This window comes from Lygodium microphyllum, chromosome 10, assembly GCF_053477565.2.
Source record: "Lygodium microphyllum isolate KBCC chromosome 10, Lygodium_microphyllum_v1.1.10, whole genome shotgun sequence".
Classification (NCBI taxonomy): Eukaryota; Viridiplantae; Streptophyta; class Polypodiopsida; order Schizaeales; family Lygodiaceae; genus Lygodium; species Lygodium microphyllum.
The window spans coordinates 97948359-97954145 of record NC_141144.1 but is presented as its reverse complement, the minus strand read 5'-3'; positions in this window follow the sequence as shown (position 1 = coordinate 97954145).

Here is a 5787-nt window from a genome sequence, read left to right as displayed (position 1 = left end):
TGCATCTTGCTACAGGCTCGAGTTATTGACCAAGACTTTGTAGAGCTCGTCACTTTGTATACCGCTGATGAATACCATGTATACCACTCTTTAGGTTGGTCTCTCATCCATTGGGATTCTCTTGAAGAGGCTCCTCACATGGGTTACATAATCTTGAATATTCTCTTTCTCTCTATACTTGATGTTCATGAGTCACACCGGCAATTTATAAAAGTACCCATGTTTAGAAAATCTCTTAATGAAGAGATTTTTCAAGCCATTGAAATTAGCATGCCCCACAGCATCTAGGCTTGTGTACCAAGTCCGCGACCCTTGTTGCCTAAGCATAGTTCGAAGGTTTGGGAGCATTGAGTAGGATCAGCAAGGCCATTGGCCTCATAGACCTGCTCAAACTGCTCCACAAAGCTGTATGGGTCATTGGTTGCTTGGTATTTGTTGGCATTTTTCTAGTTGTTTTGCTACCACGGGGATTTTCGATTGGCTCTTAGGGCCTTGGTTAACTCCCAACCCTGTCAGCAGCGATGTTGCCAATGGTGCATCACTTTATCTTGCGGCTATGTTATCTTCTAGCACACGCTTTGTCAGGAGCTCACTCAATGTGAGGTCTCCCTCTAGCGCTCTCTCACTCTCTGATTGATTTCTCCCTACTAGGGCTAGCACTCTATAGATCTCTCGCATTTCTAAGCTCTGGCATAAGTTCCTAGTTTGTTAATCCTAGTTGTATGCGGTTAGGCCTTGCAAAGCCCTATGTGCAAGCTTTCTCTCCTCCTTGAGATATCCTACGATGTCCTCTATAGGTCTACCATGATACTCCAGTCGGGTTTGAGCATCGTATTTGTTCACTAGCTTTTGGACAGCCTCAGGAAAGTCTCCTAGGTCAAGCCTCTTGTTGCTCCTATGGCATGAGCTACCCTCTTCCATGTCCAAGGCTTCCTGTTCTGCCAAGTTGTCGATCAAGTTGATAAGGCTAGGTAGATCCACTTCCACAATAGTGCGCGTTCGATTTTTCAGCCGTGTTTCTCACTTGGTCCTACTTTTAGGGATTCGATCACCTGTCTATGTCTTTAGGTCTTCTCCTACTAGTGGGTTCCTTCAAGTTCTTACATTTGGGTGATTTCCTTATTAATTACAACCAGTCCTCAACTTACCCTCACTCTGTGAGTGTGCGAGTGTGTGTGTTTGTTCTTATGCACTATGTGAAATCAGGCTTTTAGCTCTTTTCAAGTGTGCTTTGAGTGATGGAAATCAAAGTGAGTGAGAAAACAAAGTGTGTGCAGCTCCGGCTCTCTTGTCTACGAGTTGGCTTGATAGGGTCGTGTATTTGGTTCCTATCTGTTCTCGCCAGCTTCTCAGGTTTGTTTACTATGCTATCTCGTTTGGCTCATTCAGAGTCGAGTTGGGATCTTGCAATCAGCCCATAATACCAAACACCCTTTCAAACTATTCGGCCACAATTTCTAGGTTTGTAACTACTTGTGAGACATTCGGTGGGTTCTTTTGTTGCGGGTCATGCTTCTTCTTAGCCGGGGTTTGTCTAGGATTTTCTTTCTTAGGATGTGTCTCATTTACTAGTGTCAAATTCTAAGAATCGGATCTAATTCTCACAATCAGACATGTGTGTATGATCAGACAGATTGAGTTGGTTGGGGTGGTCAAAATCAAACATGGGTGCTTGGTCCGATTCGAAGGTATGTTCAATCAAACAGGTCTATTGGTCCGATTCAATGGTTTGATTGTTATGATCGGAGGGGTTGATCCGATTGGATGAACTGATGTCTGATTTCTTCTCATCTGATTCTCGAAATTAGATGGAGGTGGTGAATCTAATTTGGAGTTGGTCTAATTTTCAATATCAGACAGGTGTGTTTGATCAGACCAGGTGGGTCTGTCCGACTCCGATTTCGGGAATGGGATGGATTTTTTGGTCTGATTTTAGGAATTAGATGGATCGCTTGGTCCGATTTTGGGAATCGGATGGGTTGCTTGGTCCAATTTTGGGAATTGGACACTATGGAAAGCCTTCGATTCCATCGGCCAAAGTGCGTGTCGATCACATTTTTTTCCAAAAATCCTTACCTAAATGTTGCGAGTATCTACAAGGGCTTATAAGAATCAAGAAGTGTAGGCCAAGGGTATCCTATACCTGGATCTCACTAAAAGCCCCGATATGCTCCGATTGATCTGATGTAGGCCTATTGGACTTGTAAGCTCTTTCTCTCTCTCTCTCCCTCCCTCCCTCACAAAGCTAGAACTGTAAATGAGGTTTTCCCTGGTCACCAAGGACCTTAAGGCCTTGCTGTTCAACACTTTAGCCTTCCCAATCACTCCACTTTTGACTTAGAGACATTTGAGCACTCTTTTTTTTCATGTTTTCCTGTTATTTCCCTATTTAGGATTGTTTGATAGCAATGAACTTCAAGCTTTCCACTTTGATTTCTCCTTCCTATCCTACTCTAAATGTGACAAAAATCAAAAGTAAGATACTGAATTGATTCCTTCTACTCAACTAATCATTAACAACAAAAAATACTTACTTATAGCATAGATTACAACCCAAAATCTCCTATCTATCTCAAACTCCGATTCGGGGATGAAACCCTTACTTTGATGCTTGATTTGAAGCACACAAGTGCTCAAGCTTGAATCTTTTGGTCAGACAATGGAACCAAAATGTAGAGGTAAATTGCCAAGACCCACGGACTGCTTATTCTTCAAGCATTTCAAGTAAGCACTAATGGCTACCTCTCACATAGCCAATGTGCCATCCCTCTCTATGAGGTAGTGAGCTTACCTTGATGCCCAATTGAGTTGCTTCCTCTCTCAAGCACTCCGATAGCTCCATGATTCTTGATGCAAGCTCAAGCATCCTCAAGCCTCCACCTCCAAGCTCCATCCTCCATAGCTACATGCGAGAGAAGAGAAGAGAAGAGAAGATAAGATAAGAAGAAGAGAGGAGATGGTGGAGAGCTTCACCTCCTTGATCCCTCACCCTCACACTCTCACATTCCCTCCCTTAACAAGCACATACAAGAAAGTAAAGAGAAGAGAAGAAGAGAAGAAGGCGAGTCTCTTGTTGTCACATACCAAAGAATGACCTCTCATTCACTTTTTGAACTTTATATATAAAACCCTCTTTCCCTTGGGCGATCATCCCCTTTTTATATGACCAGTAGGCCCTTTTTTCCATTTTTCTCCTATCTTCCTAGCTTCCTTCCTACCGCCCATCTACCTTTACAGTTTGTATGGGTCAAAGCAGCCTGGCGCTCTTAAAATAAATCATGGTGTGCCTTGCGCTCTTTTACAAAAGTATTTGCTTGCGCTTTTTCTTGTGCGCCTTTCTTTGATTTATGACTTTTTGACACTTCTTGTATTTCTTGTTTTTTGGAGTGAGTTGGAGATGGGGGGCATGCAGCCCCCCAGTTGGCAGCGGACAGTTGCCCCCCCCCTATAAAGCCTTTTCCCCCTGGTATGCATAGTTCCCCCGTCAGAAATAGGAAGCCCCCCTGCGGACGTGACTGTGAGAGCGCCTCCCTTGATCGTCATTCCGCTGCGGCTCCATGAGAAGAGAAGGAGAGAGAGAAGGGAGAAGAAGAAGGAGAAGAAGTAGGAGAAGAAGAGGGAGGGAGAGGAGAGGAAGAAGGAGAAGAGGAGAGAGAGTGGAAAGGAGAAGAAGAAGAAGAGGTAGAAGGAGGAGAGGGAGAGAAGAAGAGAAGGAGGTGGAGAGAAGGAGAGAGAGAAGGGAGAAGAAGAAGGAGAAGAAGGAGAAGAAGAGGATAAGAGGAAGAAGGAAGAGGGAGAGAGAGGAGAAGAAGAAGGAGAAGAAGAGGAGAAGGGGAAGAAGAAAGAGGGAGAGAGAGGAGAAGAAGGAGCAGAAGAAGAGGGAGAGAGAGGAGAGGAAGAAGGAGAAGAGGAGAGAGAGTGGAAAGGAGAAGAAGAAGAAGAGGTAGAAGGAGAAGAGGGAGAGAAGAAGAGAAGGAGGCGGAGAGAAGGAGAGAGAGAAGGGAGAAGAAGAAGGAGAAGAAGGAGAAGAAGAGGAGAAGGGGAAGAAGGAAGAGGGAGAGAGAGGAGAAGAAGGAGAAGAAGAGGGAGAGAGAGGAGAGGAAGAAGGAGAAGAGGAGAGAGAGTGGAAAGGAGAAGAAGAAGAAGAGGTAGAAGGAGGAGAGGGAGAGAAGAAGAGAAGGAGGTGGAGAGAGAGGAGAAGAAGAAGGAGAAGAAGAGGGAGAGAGAGAAGAGGAAGAAGGAGAAGAGGAGAGAGAGTGGTAAGGAGAAGAAGAAGAAGAAGAGGTAGAAGGAGGAGAGGGAGAGAAGAAGAGAAGGAGGTGAAGAGAAGGAGAGAGAGAGAAGGGAGAAGAGAAGAAGAGGAGGAGAGAGAAGGAAGGAGAAGAGGAGGAAAAGAAGAAGGAAAGGAAGAAGAGGGGGAGAGAATAAGAGAAGGAGAGAGAGATGAGAGGAAGGGAAGGAGAGAGAGAGAGAGAAGGAGAAGAAGAAGTGAAGAAGAAGCAGAAGAGGTAGAAGGAGAGAAGAGAGAAATAGAAAAAAGAAGAAGAAGAGGAAGGAGAGAGAAAGGAGGAGAAGAGAAGAGGAAGAGGAGAGGGAGAGAGAGAGAAGGAGAAAGAGAGGGGAAGAGAGTTGGAGAGTGAAGACGGTTCAAGGAGCCACACTCAAGCCACCCCCCCATCGGCAAAGGATCCCCTGCCCGCGACCTTTCCCTCTCGAACCGGTCATCTTGAAGCCCGCTAAAGCCCCAACTATCCAAACCTCGAGTAGAAATGGCTGCCAAGAAGAAAATTGAGTGAAGCATAGGTGCCAAAGATACCATTGGTACCGGTAATGCAGGAGAGGCGAGCAGAGCGACCAACATAATAAATGCCCCTTTGAACACGAATCAAACCCAAGTTCTTTAAGCTTTGTAATTAATTACATTTTATTTCTCGTGAAAAAAATGAAGGGGTTAGCTACATGCATGGAACATGGATGAGTCTTAGGCGCTAGGTTACATGCACGAAATGATAGAGTATGGAATTCGCATAAGTTTATATGCATGAAATGATAGCTTTTACACACATAAAATGATAAGGTTTTCACATTATTTCACATAAAATAATAGCTTTTAAACCAGTTCGGTGCATGAATAGTCATTTAGAATCCATGCTTCACGATCATGACTAAACGAAACACATGAAATGATAGTTCTCGATGGATAGAAACCTAGACCTTCATGAGATCCGGTGCATTAGGAATAAGTATAACTGCTTGCAAATTGTTTTATCGATTATGCTATGGACTATCGCAAATGGATACGCTCCTAGCTTAATTGAAGCCAGTGACCTAACCCTAAATGGATTGCTAACCCAAGTTATGCTTGGTTGTTTGAAAAGGTTGTAAATCCCTTGAGCAAGTGTTTTGATACATCCAAGTTAAATTCTGATTGTGCATGCAATGGGATTACAATGCCTTGAAGCAAGAGGTTGTGCATTCAATTGTTTGTTAATGTGATTTTAGATGTTAACCCAAGTGGGGTGTGATTGATGATTTCATGGCCGGGTCTGAGATGATTGATTGCCGTGGAAACAAAAGGGATGTTTTCCCTAGTAAATGTTATTGGGTTGGTTGCTTCAGTTGTGGTTGATTTCCTAAAGGGATAATTAAGGAAGGATGGCACTAGCTACCCCCGGCGAACCACCAAACCCTAACCAAAGGGGTTGTGAATCCGTGCTAGGAATGTGGACTGAACCTGCTCCGAGAGGTCTCTCCATGGAAATTACTTGGCATAGGAGGATGCTTGGG